General features: G+C 36.2%; 1 protein-coding gene across 31 annotated transcripts in view; it reads left to right on the forward strand.

Annotated features, from left to right (window-relative positions):
• Positions 1–20,782, forward strand: part of ADGRL2 (adhesion G protein-coupled receptor L2) — a 388,299-nt gene that overhangs the window by 207,912 nt on the left and 159,605 nt on the right. For 30 of the 31 annotated variants that reach the window (XM_038143904.1, XM_038143888.1, XM_038143903.1 and 27 more), the window contains one exon: positions 3,087–3,128. The gene's annotated coding sequence lies outside the window, so the exon portion shown is untranslated. Of the gene's footprint in view, positions 1–3,086; positions 3,129–19,793; positions 20,747–20,782 lie in introns of those variants that run through there. The other variant, XM_038143900.1, reaches the window with a different exon arrangement.

Genomic DNA, 20,782 nt, shown 5'->3' on the forward strand with positions numbered 1-20,782 from the left:
ATGAAATGTGCAAAGTGAGATAATTAAATCTAACCCCTTTAGTAGTTTTGATAGTCGATGCACTGCCAATAGGAAAAGTTATCTACAGTGTTAAAGATAAAACATACTCCTTGTGGAAGTTCTCCTCGCTGGTATTTTGTTGCTCTCTTTTTAAATACTTTGCTGCAGGTACCTAATTTGAATGTTCTCTTTAATAATCAAATACAGTTTTGACCTTGGTCAAAAGCCTAGGACTTTTGCTGACTTGTTGTGTTATGGGAAGCGTGTACATGGAATATCCAGAAAGTTTTATTCACCCTTCCTCTGCATGCAGTACAGTAAGGCCCAGGCTGGCACCTCAGAGCTTACAGTTCAATAATATCTAGAACGTGCTGCCCTCTTCAGGAGCCCATGATCAGAAATGGGCAGTTTTGTTTAATGCTCCAGAAACTGCACTGAGCAAACAGGAACAACAGGGCCGATTTTTTTTTTTTCTTTTTGACATTTGTAATGCTAGTGCCAGAGGCATTGAAACAGTTATAACTGAAATAGACAAATCTGATTTTTTTTCAGAAAGAAGATCAAAGACTTCTTAGCATTTCTTTAAATTTGAGGGCTGGGTGATCATGTATTTATCCAGACAGTTACTTATTTCAGCCAATGAAAACAAAATCCAGGAGAAGCCTTGGCTCACTTCTTTAAATAATCCTGTATTCTATATAGCAGCAAATAACCTGTTAATCAGAACTGTTTGTGTCCAGAGAGTTTGTACACTAGCCATCATACTAAACTTACTTACTTTCATCTGCTCTGCTCATCTGGAACCATCTAAGTACTTAAACTATGATTTAGTAGAACATTAAAACATATACTTAAGTCTCAGCACAAACATTGCTGCAATGCCTTCAGGAGGACACTCGTGTGAAAGTATTGAACAACTCATGTGTCAGCCTGGTGGATTGCATACCTGGCTGATAGGTGGGGACAGGCCCACAATTTTCAGTTCGTATCTTACAACACTGTAAGTTACATTCTAGAATCTTAATTATTAAGCAGGTAAGAAGGAGAGACAAAATCATTTGTGAATATAATTCCTTTTGAAGTCAACGAGAGCTTTTGTTCATTTATGAAGTAGTGACATTTTATTGGTATACAAATAGCTTTGGAAAAAAGAAAATCACAGCTTTGTGGCGAGGTGACTCAAAAGCTGTGTGGAGGAAAAGGATCTATTACTTTGGTGAAATGAATGGATTGTTTTAGTAAGAGTCCCAAACAGGCAGTGGATAAATGTATAGCTCACTCAAACAGCGTGTTTGCAAACTCGGAGGGCTGAGGAGCAGAGGTGTCTGGGAAGCACACAGAAGCCAGTGCTTTGTGGGAACTTGGCTCCACTGAAACAGATGTTCAAAGGATTTATTTTGAGCTTATGTGAAATATTGTTTGTTTGGCTGAGAGGGATCCTGTTTTCCTGTGTTTTATAAAGGACACGAAAGAAATATCCCGTGCTACATCTAAGTGAGGCACTTTGAAGGAGGTGTAGCCACTGAAGAAAGCCCAAAAGTGGCTTTAAGCCGCCTCTGTAGATGCTGAGATTCAGGGCTGCTACAGGCCAATGAATCCTCATGAGAAATAGAGCAGCCCTCAGGGACTGTTCTAATTTACACGAGCTTTAGCCAGGCTCCCTGTTTCTTGTGCTGCATGCAACCTACATTAGGTCTGAATTTCTGCAGCACTGCACACCCTGGAAACTCCCTTTTTGCCCAAGGTAAACTCCGTGAACGGAAATAACTTCTTTACTCTACTGTGGAATTCTTCTCTATCTGGAGTCTCCCTTTCCTTTAAATAGCTACAGTTCATCCAGTGGTACATGTGGTCATGGTGAAAACCTGGAATTGATTTATCATTTATTTGAGTTTTTACTTTTCCTCTTTAAAGATAATAGTCCTACTTAGACCTCAACTTTTTTTTTGTAAGTGGCTTGTGACTGCATCTCTTCTACATCTGTACTAGTAACATTTTCTCAACATAGTATTTAATTAAATTTCTTAATTCTCTCCCTTGCATGTTTACCTAAAGATTTAATTTTCTCAAACAGTGAAGACAGTTAAGAATTATAAGTGGGTTTTAAGTGTTCTTGGCATAAAACTGTTTTACCTCAGAAAACTATATATGAGGCAGATTCTGTACCTAATCTGGCCATTTCAACAGGAGTAAAGTTGTATTCTGTATGAGAAATGATCACAGAATTTAGCCTATTATCCTGTCAACTTTTTATTGTCAAAGATCACAATTGGTACATATAGCACATGAAATCACAGAGCAGCTCTGTGTACGTACTGAGTGAAAGTGATCACTCCCTCTCTGCTCAGCCTTTGGTACAGGGAATGGTAGCAGTGATTAATTTCTTTCTAAAGAAAACAGAATAGCCATGATGTCAGTTGTAAAACAGACTGAAATGGATCATAGGAAAGAAGGAAGTGAAGAAAGTTAACCAGTATCCATGCTTTCATTTTCCCACCATGGTTAAAGCATGCTGATGAGGTGTGGGGTGTACTCAGTACTCTCTCAGGACCCCAGTCTGACCATTGCAAACATAGAACTTGTGAGCCATATTATTCTGAAGCAAAATGTAAAGGCTGATTATTTTAATAGTAATGGAATTTTTTCAATACTAATTCAAATTTCTCAATGAGTTAGGAAGAAAGCCTTTAACATGTCATTGATAATTGTCTCTTCTGATCATAACCCTCTGTGCTCATGTTTTCTCCCACTCCATAGCAGAGTGACAGCAAGCCCATGGTTTTCTTTTTAAAAATATAGTCACAAGTTGGATGCCAAGATCCTATGTCTGTATTTTGTGAACACTATGCAGATAAATTCCAACTGGCATGCAGTTCTAAATACAGATATGCACAATAACTTGTGCTTTTTTCTAATCCAGAACCTGCTAAGTACATATAATACATATTTGGAACTGCATTAAACTATTGATCTATGATTTGAACATGTATTTTCATTTTTTTGTTTTGATGCTGATGCACTGTTTGGCAGTTAGAATCCCTGCAGATTAGAATATAATAACTAATAACACTTTCTTTGCTTTCTAGGGTCTTTATGGCAGAATGATGAATTCCATCTTTTCCAGAATGGTAAGCAAAAAGCTTTTTCTGTTTCTGATAACACAGAACAGAAGGTAAATTCTTGTAAGAAAGGGGTTGCCAAATTGCTTGAGAAATAACTGTACTGTACAGTTTCATAATTATGTGGCTTATACAGCTGAAAATATTTGAATATTCAAATCCTGTAAGCTACCTAGAAAAGATTTGCAGAACATTATGCCAATTACTCAAAAGAAAATATGGGAGGATTTAACATCCTTGTTAGAAATGTTGATGACCACAGAATGCCCAACTGCTCATTTTTAAGAGCAACTATTTGTAATGTATAAATTCCCTTAAATATAACTATCTCTCTTCTTTAGGCTGAAAAGGGGTGGCTTTCATAGTGTGCTGCTATTTGAACTGTATAAAATTGATCTTTATTTATGTTTCACTAGAGCTTTGCTGTATGTGTGAATTTAAAAATGTGTAGTTTACAAACACAGACATTACTTCTGCATGCTCTCATGTTGTTTTAAAAAGACGCTTTCATCTTTCATTCTTTTTTTTTATGGCTGAAAAAGGCAGTATTTATTTTGCCCCTTGATCATAGCATCTTTACAATCAAATAAAAAAAAAAATCCATTATATGGTATGTGTAAAGGTCATCCTAAAATAACACTTCTGAACAAACTACTGAATCCTATGAGTACATTGATGAGGAGAAATGTTTTCCAGCAGGTCTTGGGCATTCCCTTTATGAAAAATATCCTTTCCCACTACATAAAAATGTAGTATGAAATCAACATAAAACCATCATGAAGTGAAACTACTGTGGAAGCTAAAGTGGAAAGAAATGTTACTTGAAAAATATCTCACTGGAGCACAAGTTCTGACTTTAAAAGTGCTTCTTAGAGTTACACTTGAAAGATCTTGCATCTTATCCCAAAAAGAACTCAAAACTACATAAAAAAGTAGATTATTCACAAAATCTAATGCATCAGAGCTAAAAACAATGATTCAAAATATGTGGGACTGATTTTTTGTTATACCTGATAAGAGCAGTATCAAAATGTGTTCAAGAAAACCAATAGCAAAACACAAGTTTTATGATGACCTTTAAGAATTATTTCTGATCAATGTGGAGGGTTAGTTGTTTTTTTTGAACCTTTTTTCCTAGGAAAGTAAAACCTGCAGGTGAAGCTGTTTTGATGCTTGGTTTTGATCTGTATCTCTACCCCTCTGATAATAGCAATGAGGTGTGCTTTGGCAAAGTCTGTAATGCACTTTTACCTGCCGGCTCAGAGGGAAAGAATGAGGTATTTCAGAGCTATCATGCCTGCAGATCCTTCAGGGGCATATCTGTGATTAAAGAAAGGGGAAAGTCATGTTGAACTAGGGGTGAGGGGGGCGTAAAAAAGAAAAATAAAGCAACAGTCCAAACAGGCATGAGAACTACATTTAACCTCTTTCATCCACAAACATAAAAATGTTCAAGAAGAACTCAAGAGTCATTTTTAATCTAAGAGATTAACTGTGTGACAGTTAAGTATGTTTGGGATTAAACCATCAAAGGGCCTGCCTCTTTTGTGTATATTTGCCTATTAGCAGTGGGCCCTTGGCACAAGGATTGTACGTAGGTTGCAGCCACAGACAGACACTTGTACTGCATACACCCTTCTCTGCAATGTTCATTAGACAAAAATATTGTCAAAGGTGAGTGTTTACCAGCAGCTTTAGTTCTCCTTAAACCATTTTAGCCTGAGGCTGATTTTTTGAAGAAGGCTTGGGGGAAGGGAAGAAGAGAGACACAGCATTTCGTTTTTTCAAGAAAATAAATGTATTCAGCCAGTATCCTGATCTGAGGTAATTTTTAACTCTAAATTTGCATATTAAGTAAAATTATAATTATTTTTATTTTGAGGCCAAATGTGAGATTTACCCTCCAAGTGAAGTAGCTCAGACAAAAGCTTGGACTTGAAGGGTTACTTCAACAGAGACAGCAATATATTATTTTAGGTAGAATTAAGTTTTATACATATAACCATGTGTACCTCAATGAATTTTCTCTGCCCTGCTCAGGAGTCCAGGGTTACTATGTTGATTATGGATTTCCTTTATGTAAATATTATTTCAAATATAAATATATTTTCAAGTTGGGTATCTTCTGTTGAAGGAATGGGGAACTGAGCTTCATCACATTACTCTCTTTCAACATGGTAAGGCTTTCTCTAATCTCAAAATCAAGATAAATATCACAGAATAAAATAAATTGTTGAATATATAATTAATATCACTTTAAGAAAATACTCTTACCTTCTCATTTGTAACTCTACCTCTGCTTAATGTATAAAGATTAAATGCACATTACTATGAGCAGTCATAAAATCTAGATTTTAATCTAAAAATGGACTTTCTTCTATATATGTTTATAAATGATCTGTTACCTCAAATTGTTCCTGAATATGTGCCATTTTGTGGTAGCATTTCATCAAATATATAAAGATTTTCTCATAAATTTTTAATTCCACAAGTTTTAATATATGGAAAGTCATGTCAGATTAACTGAGAACATAAAAGACCCACTAACATACACGGAAGACAGCTGCTGCTAAAAACAGAAGGAGACAAAAAAGTAGTTCTCACTTTCTTCTCAATTAAAATTCTGCAATTATTCTTTGAGATTATAGATTTCTTTTGGGATTCTGGTTATACAGAACTTTTTGGTTCATTTCACAGGAATAATTTTCATCTTAATTAGCAAAAACAATTGATGGGCTTTTCTCTTTTTTGAAGAGGGAGTTCACTTGGTGTACTGATTACGAGTAGTAGATTATCTTGATAAATTAAAAGTTCTTGTCTTTCTGAACAGCAGCTGAATATGTTAGCTGTCTTCAGCCTTGTAGCTTCTTTGTTAGACATCACCTTGTTGAGACAGAATGACTTACTTGGTAAGTGGTTGACCCGATTTTTTGTCTGGCACCCTAACATTGCTGGGCATTATGCCAAGATGGATTCTGTAGCTATTTATGACTGCATTCAAGGTTCTACTATGCAAATCACATCTATTAGCCAAAAAAGCAGAGCAGATTTGATTCTAAATATTTCCATAGCTTACAAGGTCAAAGCATTTGTTTTCACAATTTTAAAATGTAGTTGTGTAAGTAATGATCATAATGTTTAAAGAGATTGTCACCTTTAACATTTTATTTAGACTGATTTAGGCAGTACATAAACATTTTTCCCCATGTGCTACAAAATACTTGTATGGAGCACAGGAAGAAGAGACATGAGCTGAAGTGAAAAAAAATGTGTCTCATTTTATCTTACTGTGACCAGCTTAGCCACACCATACAGAATTACAGTAAAGGAAAGGAAAAGGAGGATGAACTGTGACAAAACATCTTTGGAGAGTGCAACCTTCCTCCGAGGCCACCCTGATGCAGCTCCTGAGGGAATGGCACAGAAGGGCAAGGACCAAGAGCCTGCCCTGCCCACAGTGTGGGCACACCCACATTGCCTGCGCCTCCTTACTGGGCCTGAAATCAGGCCTGAATCCAACACCAGTCCCTGGGCAGGGTGTATTCACAATTATTTTTGCCACACCTAAATTCATCCAGCATCTCTCTGGTGGATTGTACTTGCAGGCAGGTACAGGGCACAGTGGCCCCACAGAGCTGCTCTTGCATCACACACTGAAATGGTGGTGCTGGGTGCTGGACTTCAGCTTGGAGATTTCTGTGGGGTTTGGTGTCCTCCCCCTGTTCCCATGACATTCAACCCCCACCGAGACTGAAAAGGAAAAGTTGTGTAATTTCAAAAGGAGGTAGTGCTACAGAAGCTCTTTGGGATAGGTTTGCCATTTGCTCTGTGTGCTCTCCAGCATCCATCCTGATTTGAACCCTTTGATAGTCATTGCTATCGTCCTGCAGAGAAGCTGTTTTGTCTCAGTTCTACAAAGTAATAGTGAAAACATATTTGCAAAACTAGCACTGGTATATGTTATATAGTAAGAACTGTGTCTACAGAAAATTGAAATGTGATTTAAACACATATAAAAATGATTACTCGTAAGCAGAAATTGAAAAGAGGTTATGTGTACAAGTTGTTACAAGATGGATTTTAAAAAGACATATATCTCCACCATATCCTAATTTCCTGACAAACCTAACAAAAGCATTAATAAACCTTACACATGTATCCACAAACTTACCTATTAAAAATACTCAATTACAAAATAATATTTCCATTCATCCAACACCTAAAGATTCTTCAGCAATATAAAACAAACAGGCAATAGGTAATAAATAATATAGAATATAGAGGCATGGGCATAATGATAATATAGACTATATATGGTAGTCAATATAGTAAATTGAGATATTTCCTCTTAAAGAAAAGGGAAGCAGATTTAAAACCAAGTAGAATCTGTTTTCTGATAGGGGTTTGGTCACACATTGGATTAGGTCCTCAGACAGAATCTGAGGGGGGAGCACATCAGGCAAGCATCCTTCACATAACACCAAGGGTGGATAAAAGCTGCTTAATTTACTGATTGTAATATAAAATAACTAACAAGCCTGAACCACTGGTTCAGAGTATTTCTTTGACTAGAATAAAGGGTTAACATAAAAAACCTAAACCGGTTAATTGTTATAACAGTTTGCCCTGTCAGTCAGCACTTTATAGTTGTAAAACAAAAAGCATTTCTTAAATATTCTATTGAAAAAGAATCTGAGTGTGAGTTACCAGTGGCTGAGCATAGTTTTCATTTGTGCAATGCTTTTTATTCATCACCTGAGTTCTGTGGGTTGTGGTGAAATAATGCTTTCCAGCAGGAGGGAAGGAATTACAGAAGAAATGTGAAAGAGTGCAGAATGAGGCCAATTAAGATAAAGTAATTGGTCAAAGTCTGATTTCTTTGTTTTACTTCCCATCCACTCAGAGCAGGGCTCATTGATCTTAGTGGGGTTACTTCCTTTACAAACTGCAGGACTGAGAGTGTAAGGCTTTCCCGAATCATCTGTAACATTATAACCCCATAATTCCAACAAGGTGTGAAAGAGGCTTCCAACAAAGTAGGGAAGATATTCTAAAGTGGGACAAAAAAAAGTAGGTTGAATTGGGAATATGGAGATTTTCCATCGAATTCATAGGATTTGTACAAAGAAGTAGAATTTGATCCTTATTAATACAATACAAAGCCTTGGAATTTATTCATTGTTAAACTTCTGTGGTTTAGCCAATTCTTTTTTAAAGAGTCCCTTTTCCAATGGGAGTCACAGAGCCCTGTGTTAAGGTAAACATTAGCAACTCTGTCCACAGGCAAACCTAAATAATACTCAAGAAACTAAATCCAAGACATTAGTGATAAAAATACTTAGCATGTATTTGTTTCCTGGGAGCCTACGTGGAAATTGAATTCCGCTGAGCTGCACTCACACAGAACAGAATTCAATTAAAAAAAAAATCCACCTGAATTCCATGCTGTGAAAAGCCCTTGCAAATTTATTTTAGAGACTTTGGGTGTGGAGCCCGGACACAGTTTTATTTTATTTTTTAATGGAATCAGCCTTAATGTCTAAGGTTATTCTTTACTTGCCTCTGCTGAACAGTTTTCACATATAAGCCAACGGAGGACAACTCGTTATTAAAGAAGTCAGCAGGTGTCCTGTGCTCTGAAACATATTAAATAAAGAACTCAACGGGATCATGTTGACTGTGAGCTCCACAAAGAAATTAAATAATGAAGACAGCAGCTCTTCAACAAAGCCAGGTTTTCATAAGTAAAAAAGTCTTGTCACAAGGTGGAAAGTTCTCCTATGTGTTTTTTTTTTCCTGTTTCTATTCTGGAGTTTTCTGAAAATGGGCAGTCTGTAGATTTGAGACACTTAAACTTTCTGACCATAACCTTGTGCAATAGAGAGAGATCGGAGTGGCAGGAACTGAATAGTCCAGATCTGCTCTTCTCTTCATATTTCCATTGTTCAACAAAAAAGCCATTGCAAAATGGCCTTGTTATCATTCTCAAGTTTGTTGAAGTGTTTTATTCATGTCAATATTAATATGAAGCACTCCTGCAAAATACAAAAAAAACCCAAACCAAACCAAACCAAACCAAAACAAAACAGGAAAGGGTCAATTGTATTTTTAGTTAATATTTTTTCAATGTATGAAGTCTTCCAGACACAGAAGCCTTTAAAATACAGTCCCCTTTTCAATTTAAATGTATTTTTGGATAAGATAACTTTAAACCTTATTAGAAAGGTTAAAAACTAATATAAACACAATTTTGAACTTCCTATTTATTCTGAGTTGTTGAGTAATTGCACCAGACAACTGTTTTTAGAGTGGTCTTTAATATAAGGAATCACAAAATTTATTGGGTGTTAATGTATTAAAAATTCTGTCATGCAGTAATTGTTTGAAGAAAATTGACAATTAAGAAACCTAACTAAGTTTCTTTTTGAAGAAAAATTAAACTTAATTTAATTCTCTTTGGAAAAATGAAAGTTGACTTCAATAGAAGTAGGTCTGGGCAACTCAGAGTTGATTGGAAAATAAATTATCCTAAGTGCATCCAGACTCACCGAGCATCTTTAAGAAACAGAGTGTTCATAATGAACCAAAGTCTTCTGACAGCTTAATATGACTTTAAAATAACTAACATGAAAAAATATTGCAAAATCTTTGTTGACCAGGTGTTTTCCCTTTTTATCAATACAATATATTCCTGTAATGGCCATCCCATGCTCTGTCATTAAAATGTGAGTTTTCCTTTCAGGTGCTTTGTCTCAAACATATGGAATTCTCATCTGCAGTTTTTACCTCCAGTCTCCCAAGTTAATCACTCAGGGCTTCTTGAAGAACAGTTTGCTGCAAACACAATTCCACAATCTGGGCCTCAGTGAGTTAGTATGAATTTATCAAAACAATTAAGAACTTCTCCAAAACTCCCCACTAATTTTAATAAAAGATGACGCATTTCCCTAAATTTGTGATTTCTAAGTTAATGTTGTTATTGGGAAAAAGTATTTGTAGGACTGTGGATATGGTCTTGGTTCAGCAGAAGTTTGCTGACCTAGACCTTTGTGTTTGCAGAAGAGGGGCCTCAGCTTAGGTTATGGGTGAAAAATACAAAGTTCTGATGGCCTGATGCCATTCATTCCTACCAATAATTTATTCCATATCTACACTCATATTTTCAGGAAGGAAACAAACAATTCTCAAATACTAATTCTTCCCTAGACACAAAGTTGAATTAATTAAAGTGTTTGCCATCTCTTCTTGTCAGCCTGATGCCTCGTGTGTGGGTAATTGTGTGTTTAACAGAAAAATTTCCCAGAAAGTTCAGAGGAAACCACATTTGTCCAGTTATACGCACTTCAGCCTCAATGTATGATGAAAAATATTTTCCCTACCCTTTTTTCATTCCAGTTGCCATTGCCAGATCCCCCAGGAAAAAAAAAATCCATAGTGATCCTTACTCTTCTTTAAATGAGATATGTGCACGTGCATCTGCTTGGGTTAGGAATTCTACCAGAGCTCCACTACAGCAAGCCAGGGCCCAGTGAGGAGCCCCTGTAAGGGGCCATGTGCTGGAGGGCCAGGGGGCACTGCTGGACCCCAGACCTGAGCCTGGAGCAGCAGCCAGGCTGGGCACTGGGTGTGCAGTGCCTGATGCTGCAATCCCACGTCTGACACAGAGTAGGAGTGTGGGAGCTTGCCCTTGGAGATCCCTTGAGTGAAGCCCAGCTGGCAATCCCTAAGTGTGTTGGAAGAGTGAGTGAGCAAATAAATTGAATTCAGTCAATCACTTTCAAGACATGTCATCCTTGTGTAGCATTTTGATCCCGTGCTTGAGTAAATGTATGATTAAATTTTTATTAAAAGGTAATGCTCCTGTTTTAATGATAGTTAATTATATATAATTATAATGAAAGGATTAATAATATTAAACATTTCATCAGAGGTAAAGATAAATATAAATACATATATTGTAGTATGATTTCATATGAGTGTACAATATTGAACCTATATTATCTTCAATGCATTATGTAAAATAGAAAATTAATAAAATAATACATTAAATAATATTATATTCCAGGTACTATGTAAAATAAATGTCTGGTTTATTAGTTCTACCTTCATAAAATCCATTTGATTTTTGTAGTGCAATATGCAAAGAATAGTTGAAGTAGTTTTAAAAATTCTTATAAAAAGTCTCTATTAAATAGATGCATACACTTCCTTGCTATGTCACCTTTCCCTGTGAAAAGTTAATTACAATGGTAAATGACCTACATTTTTGACCACAGAGTCATCGATTACAATGTGGAAATACCTCATTTCTAGCTAACACTGAATCCCTACATCTTTAGAGGTCTAGCTTATGATTTTCAGAATCTTTGAAACAGACCTTAAATACTCATACACAGGGTGTTCTTCCTGCATTGCTTATATCTGACAGATCTGATGTCATTTTGATCTTTAAAAAACTTCAGTGTTTAGTGTCACAACAACACAACTTGATCTCTACCCATAGATACACCTTGTTTTAAACAATAATATTCATTGTGAATATTATCCAGTTGTGACTTCTGCCTTTAAAAATGGTGAATCTGTATCTCAGATGTAAAATGCTGTGAATACACAGAAACCCTGTTCTGTAAAATGCTGTGCTTTAACATAGTGTAAGAAGCTGAGAAATGTGTTAGCGTTTTAAATAATTCCTTTAAACTGCGTAGTTTTAAATCACAGAGATGTTTTGAATTCTGCAAACTATAAGGAACTAGCATTTTTCTAGCAAGATCTTAAGGCCCTCAAGAATTTTAAGGATTTTGTATAAACCTCAGTATGCATTTTTTAGCTAGATTTTGGCATTGTTTCACTGTAACTCCAGTACAACTTAATCAGTTTATTTTATAATTAAAAGCAAGGAAATAGTAACAAAAATACATAATGTATGGTACTCGTGTTTATAATAGAAACATCCATAAAGAAAGAAACATGTTCTGACTCTTCTCATTACCCCAAAGGGAATTGCATCTTTAATCACACAAAGCACAACAGCTTTCTAATTTTGTTTAAAGTGTTTCAGTACTTACAAAAACCAGATCAGGTTATTGTAAATCTAGAGCAAATTAGAATCATTGGCCTCTGCTCAGCTGTATTCAAGAATACTATGTAAATCATAAATTTAATGGCATACTGAGACGCACATCTGTTTCTATTTTGTAGAAGTTAATAATCTAACTTCAGAGTATTTAAACATTACTTTCATTAACTGGAAAATTGTGAAAAATAGAGACTGCTGTAAGTCATGTGTTGCAGCATTATGCTCAGGGAAATATAAAAGCTGCAAGTCTATACAGTAAAGCCTAAGTTTTTAAGAGATGTGCCATTGTCTGTTTCATGACCTTGCAGCTCCTCTGTTTACCAGGGAAAACTTACACAAACAGAGCTGCATTGCTGAGTAGAATCTGCACCTGCACATAGTAGATTCCAGTTTGTATTTTTAGTAGCAAATGCCTTTCACAACAAGGAATACTTGGTGCCTCAATTCCCTAAACTTATATAGATAATGAACTAATGGCTTTTCTTATAGTTAGCATTCTAAATCCAAGTAAATAATCTGCAGATCAATATACATATTGCAACTGATTTTATTTTTTACATTAGAACTTATAAAAACGCTGTGCTGAATAAATCAATTCCTAGTACATAGTTATTTTTATAAAACTTACTTTTTGGCCTAGTGTGTACTCTGTCATATAAGTTGCTTCATAATAAAGTTCTTATTGAAAATTTTATTAATTTATTAATATCTTATGCTGTATCACAAATGAGGCATCATGCACAATTTATGTAATTTAAAAAGAACCAATTGTATGTGATTTGTTGAAGAGACACATCAATATTTTCAACTTTTTTGTTGTTGTTGTAAAGACAATAGTTTTGTGTATAAAAGTTATGTCACAAATGTAATTTCTAACAGGTTTTTTTTCTCTTCAAATAATCTCTTTATTAGAAGACACCCAATCTCTGAGAAGTCAGATGCCACTTATGTGCTGTTTCTCTTGTGCTAAAATTACCTGTGGTAGTAGATACTTTGCATTAGAGCTTAGGGTGCATAAAGCTGAATGGGATTTATGTAAATGACTGTATGAATATGTATCCCACCTTTTACCAGTGCTAATTTCAATGAACTGTATTTGAGAGGGAATTATATTAATATATACAACTGATAGGAAATTTGCACATTAATTTTACTGTCAACAAAAATTCTGATGAAAGCAAATTAAACTGACATAGCCATATAGAGAAGCAACAGGAAGAGAAAACCGAAAGGCGAAACATGGTGCAATGCAAATTTGAGGTTTATTCTTCAGTAATATTCAGTGCTTGCATATGCAGAAAATTCTGCCATTCCTTTGTAAATGCATACAGGGTTATCACTTTGATTTCCAACAGTGTAATAAAAATTTAAGTGATTATGATATATTAAATGTAGTATTATGATTTACCAGATATAATACAAAAAGGTCATATTTTGCTGCTGAGTAGTCAACAAACAGCAGCCTGTGCTCACAGTGAGGTGAAGAATACCATCTTAAATAATTATTGAATAAATTTTATTATTTATAATTAGCAGTAGTACTAAGCAGTCAATCGATGTTCCTCAAAACAGGAGCCTGGTACTAATGTCATTCTTAGACTGCAGTGTTTTTAGGAAGGCGTAGCCATACCTTCAATCAGATTCAAGTCTATTTGTCAAAAACATTGAGGTCTGTCAAAAGTAAATGATCATTTAATTAAAGAAAAAAAAGGTGGAATATCTTTGATCCCTGTACTTAGTGATATTAATTCTCTGTGCTGCAGGTGTTTGTAATATATAACAAATCATTACCCAAGCAGAGGCTTTTACAGGCATTTTCGGTGAAGGAAAATGACTGTTCTTTACGGCTGCCAGAGTTACACCTGGCAATGTAACACAAGCACAACAAAATGTGAACTAGAAGATGTAAGCCTGGGAACAAATCTGGGTCTCCCTCTCCATGCTCTGCTCGTGTCAGCTGAGATGGATTGCAAAGCAGTGCTGCTGTACAGAGTTGGTGGGGAGGGGAGGGAGACTGAATTTGCTGCTGTGTCTGGGCTCTCTGACCAGTGATCCATGATGCATCTCTGGTATCTGCTCCAGAGGGAGCCAATCACATAACTTTCACCATTTCAATGGCAATCAGAAACAAGAGGAAAAAATACAATCTCATAAAAAACCAGAAGGTACCAAGTCCTTGTATTAAACCACACAACAAAATCAAAGCAAGTATAACCAATCGACAGAGGTTAAAGCACTTCCAGACTTCCATGAGGAACTGATGGCTAGAACCAGATAACTGCATGTAAAGCACAACTAACACTGCCTTGATAAAAGCTACCAACTGAAAATTCTAAATTAAAAATTGAACATTTGCTCTAACGGAATTATATTGAGACATGGGGAAAACAGCAAAAGGGAGCTGAAATATGCAACTTTGGAAGCAAATATGTCTCTCATGCCCCATCTTTTGGTAAGGGAAACTTGAAAATTGCAATCATGAGGTGAGGAAGTCCCAGTGGGAGGTTCTTTTCTGTTCATGATTGATTGTGAGCACCCTGTCCTTTCCTGTTCATAACCTATTACCGTATCTCTCAACTTGATTATTATGACTATGGACCAGGTTTTCATGTAGGCAATATATAGAATTTCTGCAACTTGACTCCTAAAGAGAAACATGGAAAGAATTTAAGCCATTAAGTTTAAAGACTACTCTGCTTAAATGCTGCCTACCTGGGGAAGATGTCTATGCTCAACAGGCACTTCCCTGTTTTTTATATCAAATTTTCCTGCAGCTGTAATACTCATCATGCCAAATACAGCTTCAGTCAAGATAAACCAGACTAAGGAGCTCTGCACTTATATTATTGCTAAGGTTCTGTGTAAAACAAAGCTGAGCAGCTAAAGGTGACAGTCAAACTCTTAAGAGCATCTGACACCCATGAATGCAGTTAGTCTGCCACTAAACCCAGCAGCAGTCATCCCTTTCTTTTAAAGGTGAAGCTTTATTCTACAACTAGCATTTAGAGACTTGTCCAGTGTATGAAACAGGACTCTGTTCTCCTTCTCCTCTGCTTGAAGGGTTTCAAATGCACATTTCTCACCAGCTAAACAATTCTTTAACCCACAACCTGACTGGAGATGGAAATATTCTCCACTTGTCCTGTTGAAGTCTTGCACCAGGCAGAAAATGATTCATGATTCACTGTACTAGAAAGTGAGAACACCAGAGGGAACATGACTCTGTAGCTTAATGATTTGGGCAATCAACCAAAATGGGGAGACCTCAGTTCTGGTCGGTGGTCCAAGAATTTGATGTATTTTTTCCCATAACTTCTCAAGAATGTAAATTTAACCTTACCTCTAATGTAGGTACCTAAATCTTTATGGGTTTGTGAAGCTGTTCACATCTCCTGAAATGAGAGGTCTGTTCCATCAAGAATATGGATTTTAACAGTGCAGATTAAGTGAGGTGTTTGGGTAAGAAAAGAAAAGACTTCATGGGTTCATATTTGCCAATGCAATGGTTTGCCTTTGAATTCTTTGTTTATCTTTTCTGAATTACCTTTCATTTTGTGATACAGAAACAACAGAAGAGTGGCCAGAAACCTAGGTAATATGATACTTAAAAGCACTGTGTAATAAATATAAGAGATTGGAGTCCAGATGCAATTGGAATTTGATAAAGCAAATTATTGCCATTATTTTATATTGAGCAGGAGGGTTGCAAAAGGTAAGAAGAGATTATGAGAATATGCTGAGACCACCACACATACCAGTCTGAGTCATGGGGTACTTCTCTCACTGCACATTACAGAGATTGAGCAAAGTCATAGCAAATCGTACAATATAACACTATAGTTGTGTAAGGGGGAGGAGGAGAAGGAGCTCCCTGCCTGTCAGGCAAAACTGTATTTTAAATAGAAAAATCTGTGTAATTTCTTAGTATTCTCTTGGGCTTCTGTCCTTAAAAAAACTAGAACAAAACATTTCTTTGCTGCCCAAATGCAGAACGTGTGCCTATACAGATAATAGCAGTTGGAGAAAAGGGAACCTAGAATGTTGAAACCTATTTGGAGAATTGGGATCTCTTATGACAGATCTCCTTCCCCAAAAGCTGAGCACTGCAGTTCCTATCCTGGTATAATCATTTAAGCTTCAGTGCTGAGTTTTTCATATGAAAACAGGGAATTGCATTCATTTCTTCTTTAAGTGTGTCCTGTTACGTTATTCCTAACAGCTCAGTCTTGAAAACTCTTTGGCCTTTGTAAATGCCTGCAGCATTAAACTGTAAACTTTTCTCTACCAACATACATTCAAAATACCTGAATTCCAAAGGAATGTATTTCTTCAGTAAAACTGAGCTCCACTGTTCCCCCAAATTTACTTCAGATAGTGGAGAGGTAACTGCAAAATACAGCATTAAAAACTGCATTTAAATTCACTGGCAAAAATGCTATTGATCTCCTCTAATTTATTAATGTGAGACAAAAGTTCTGTTCCAGAATAGGAGTTAATATGGCATACACATGCTTTTGTTTCATAGCTGCATTTTCTCTGAACAAGGTTGTTTCTAATATTACTTAATTAAACAAAATTAAATTAATTTCTAAGAAACAAGAGAAAACAGCTTTGTTGAATAAAATGATCTTCATTTTCTTGAAGCTATTTAAATTAAAAACATGCCTCTCTACAGTTGGAAAAAAACCATCCATGGTTAAAATGTTTGAAGCCCATCAATCTCTTTAACCACACAGCTAATGTGTTCCTTCTGTTTTCTTTGAATGAAATCACCATGAGTGGTTAGATGTTGATTTAACATAAAGCAAGTGGAAATGGGTGTTTCCTTAGTCATGTGTAGAATTTATTTTTAAAAACAATTAGCAAGTGTTATGAATAAGTCAATGATTTTGTCATTTCTTAAATAATGATATAGATTATGGGTCATTAAAATTGATTACTGAAGTAAACTGTGCAAAATGCAAATTCATATTACATTTATTTGTTAGAAACAGCTGCAGAATTCTCTTATTTTATTGATGGGTTTCTTTTTTTTTTTTTCCCAAGTGACACTAAAATCAATTACTTAGTTTAAAAGACCGGTAATTGTCAAGATATATTTCCAAACTTTTAAGGCAATTCATTGGATATTTCCTATTATGGGTTGTATCATTCACAGTTTATTTATATGAATTTGTTTGCAAAATTAATTGGGGATTTTTCTAAATAAAACAAGCAAAGTTTTCTCTTTTCTGTTTTATGTTGAAATGGTAAAATCATTCAATGGTTTGTTACTTTTCCATGGGAAAAAAAAAATGAAGTCTTTACATCATACCAATTAAACTGTGTCTTTATACCCATGCACCAATTTTAGCTGATAATAATGCATACCTATATTTACTACCTCTTCTGTCAGTCTTTGGCAACATTACATCTAATTACGGGTTCATTGATACGTTATTCACAGGAGTACAGACAGATAAGAGGAAATGTCAGTCGCTAGTATTTAAAGTTCAGTCATAAAACTCCAGTAATAAAAAAATAGGCTGCATAAAATCTGTGTAAACCATTACTCAGGGGGGAACTGACACTTAAAGCAATACAAAATATTATTTATCAAGGTACTGAAACATTTTAAATTAACCTTTTTAAGAATAGGCAGATGTAAAATGCAACTCCATGACCAAAAAAAAAAAAAAAAAAAAAAAAAAAAAAAAGCTAGAGCAGCCTATAAGATCATATTACAGACATCATGATTTAGCCAGTTTTTGCCACAAGTTACATCATCTTTCTCAGTTGCATCTCTTTCAAGTACACAGGTGACAGTTCAATCATTTCCAGTTGTTACTGTCCTACGTGTGGTCCCTGGAAATGCTAATTGAGACACAATTGTTGTGATTATTTTAAAAATTGCTATAGATTTGCTTTTTAGTTTTTCAAGGACATCATCCAGCAGATGAATGAAAGTAACTGGAGAGCAATACACACAGAATATATGCCTTAACATGAAATATTACAAATTTAACATTAGTTAAAGAGTGGGGATAAAATATCACAAAATATTTTGATAAGAATTTAACATTTCTTCTCATATTTTCAAGCTAGATATTTTGCACTGTTGCAGTAAAGCAAGTTTTTAAGGAAAATCTACTTGTCTCTACTTGTCTGTATGGAATAAGATTCATATTTGTAGGGATATGTCAAAAAGCAAATAGTAGGAAGTCATAATGATGGAAAATTGATTTGTTATAATTCCTTCTTACATATTAATATTCAAATCTGGCAATAGTTGTGGCTGAGTAAAAACTAAAGGATCAGATTTACGTATGCTGTGAGTACATGTGTGTACAATTTTTCTTTTAAAGAAACATATGCTGATTCATGTGAAGTAAAATTAATCATTTGGATAATAGTATTATATTTGCCAAAACAGTATACAGCTCTGCCAGGTATTCTTATATCTTAATGCAGTTTTAATGAGAATTAATAGAAACATGTGTTTTCGAAACAAATGCTAAAAGGTCTCTGCATTTTTAGCAATTGTTTAAAACTCAGTTTTACAGCTTGCCATTGTAAAAGAGTTGTAAAACTCCATCTCTGCATGTAGAAAGAAATATGATTCCAGAAGTTTTTGATGAAGAGAGGGAAAATGAACTTCAGTCCTACATTTGAATCCACATAGGTGAATTCACTTTGACTTCTGCAAATATTAGCACAAAGCCTAGTTCTGCAGTTCTTTTCAATCTTTTTGTAGGCAGAAAAAAAATTAGAGAACCCAACAGAGTTTTTTTTTTTGTTGCAAACAGAAGAACTTCTCTCTCATGTCCTCTCAAAGGAAAACCATCAACCCTAGATAATTCTTGTATTATCGACAGTTTTCTGGCTAAATCCTGTTCTCATCAACTAACCAAAAGTCTGTTAGCTCAGGGGTATCACTGCTTATCTGCAATTACATGAAAGAAAGAAAATAAAGAAAGAAAGAGAGAAAGAGAGAAAGAGAAAGAAGGACTTGTGAATGATAAAATTTAAAACTTTGGTAAAATCATAGCAAGTCAATATGTACACCTTTATATTTCTATGACCCTATTTTTAAGCATGTTTCTGTAACAGATGCATCCAATCCTTTCAACAAAAATCAGCTTCTAATAACATACTTTAAAATTTAATTCCACTAGAAACGCGTAAGGGGTTATTTGGGGTTTATACAGGTGTTTATAAGGATAGCAAGAAAGGGCAATTGGCTATATTAGGAATACACCAAGAACATAATGCAGACTCTGCCCTTTTGCTCTATGTTGCTCTCACAGAAACGCATAATGTATATATAGTAGGTACAAAACTGTTACAGATGATCCGTCCTCCCATTCTGTTTGAGGCATTTTGAAGATTTAACCCACTTGAAAAATGCCTCAGGAAGGTGCACTGCTCGCTATGGCAGAACTCCTGCTTTGGGCCTAAAAGCTTGAGATTGTCCTTCCACTCCCTAGTCCCCTGGGCAGACACCCTGAACTGAGGAAGGTCAGCATAGCTATGGCATGTCCATATTTCAGTGACTTCTAGATATTCATTCTAGATATTCTGACTTCAGAAATTCACAAGATTGTTGCTAGCATTGTTGAAAGTTTAATGTGCTTTGAAGAGCCCTGGACCAGCTCTATGGTTCTCAGTACTCCATATTGCAAGGCCTTCAAGATCCAGTCTCCTTTTATCATGTCTTGTTTTTCTTAATACATGCTACAATTTCTAAACACTGATTGCACGGGTATGCAGAGACATCAAAATTATTAAGTAAAAAAATAAATCATTACCATTAATAAAGGTAATGATCCTGATTGTAGGTTTTGTACCCTGGATTGTCACTGTGCTTCGGACCTAAAACAGTTGATCGAGCCCCAAGTGGTCCGGCCTAGTACATGCGATTTCGTGAGTAGAGGCAGTTGAGAGGATTTCATTTCAGTGCTGCAGCGAGGGAGGGGATGGCTAAAATCCCCAAACAAAGGGTGGGGGCAGTTATCAGGTCATGTCTGAGCTGCTTTGACCGCGGCTGTCGCTCCCTCTGGTCTCCGCAGCCCCGGGCGGGCGCGGAGCGTGGGACGCACGCACGGCCCTCGCCCCCCGCTGGCACCGGCCCTCGCTAATGCCCAGCTGCTTCTCCCTGACCTTGAGAGCTGGGAATTGCCCATGTTGCACATCCTGAAAGGTCAGAGCGGATTCTCTCAGTGTTTTGCATCCATACAGACGAGAAACACAAGCCCTACAATACCAGATCTGGTTTCTAAGAGCAGATTTTTGGGAAAATGCAGCAACGCTACTAGACTGCGTTTTGTATCCGAGCACACCAGTGAGTCAACTGAGTATCCTTTAAATCGTTTCCAAGTGCTGTTTACCCTGCCCTGACATGTTTTCCCTAACGCATCGCTGTGCCTCGGCGCGCCGTCCCTGCCGGGCAGAAGCCGGGCCATGTCAGTGCGAAGGAAAAAAGGAAAGGACCAGCGGAGCCGTGAAGGCGCTGGGGTGCCGGGACCCCCCGTCTATCCGCCCTGCCTGCCCTCTCTCGCTGCTCGCCCAGCCGGTGAACGATTTTTGGGTGATGCCGGGGAAGGGGAGG

The sequence above is a fragment of the Motacilla alba genome, chromosome 8 (genome assembly GCF_015832195.1).
Source record: "Motacilla alba alba isolate MOTALB_02 chromosome 8, Motacilla_alba_V1.0_pri, whole genome shotgun sequence".
Classification (NCBI taxonomy): Eukaryota; Metazoa; Chordata; class Aves; order Passeriformes; family Motacillidae; genus Motacilla; species Motacilla alba.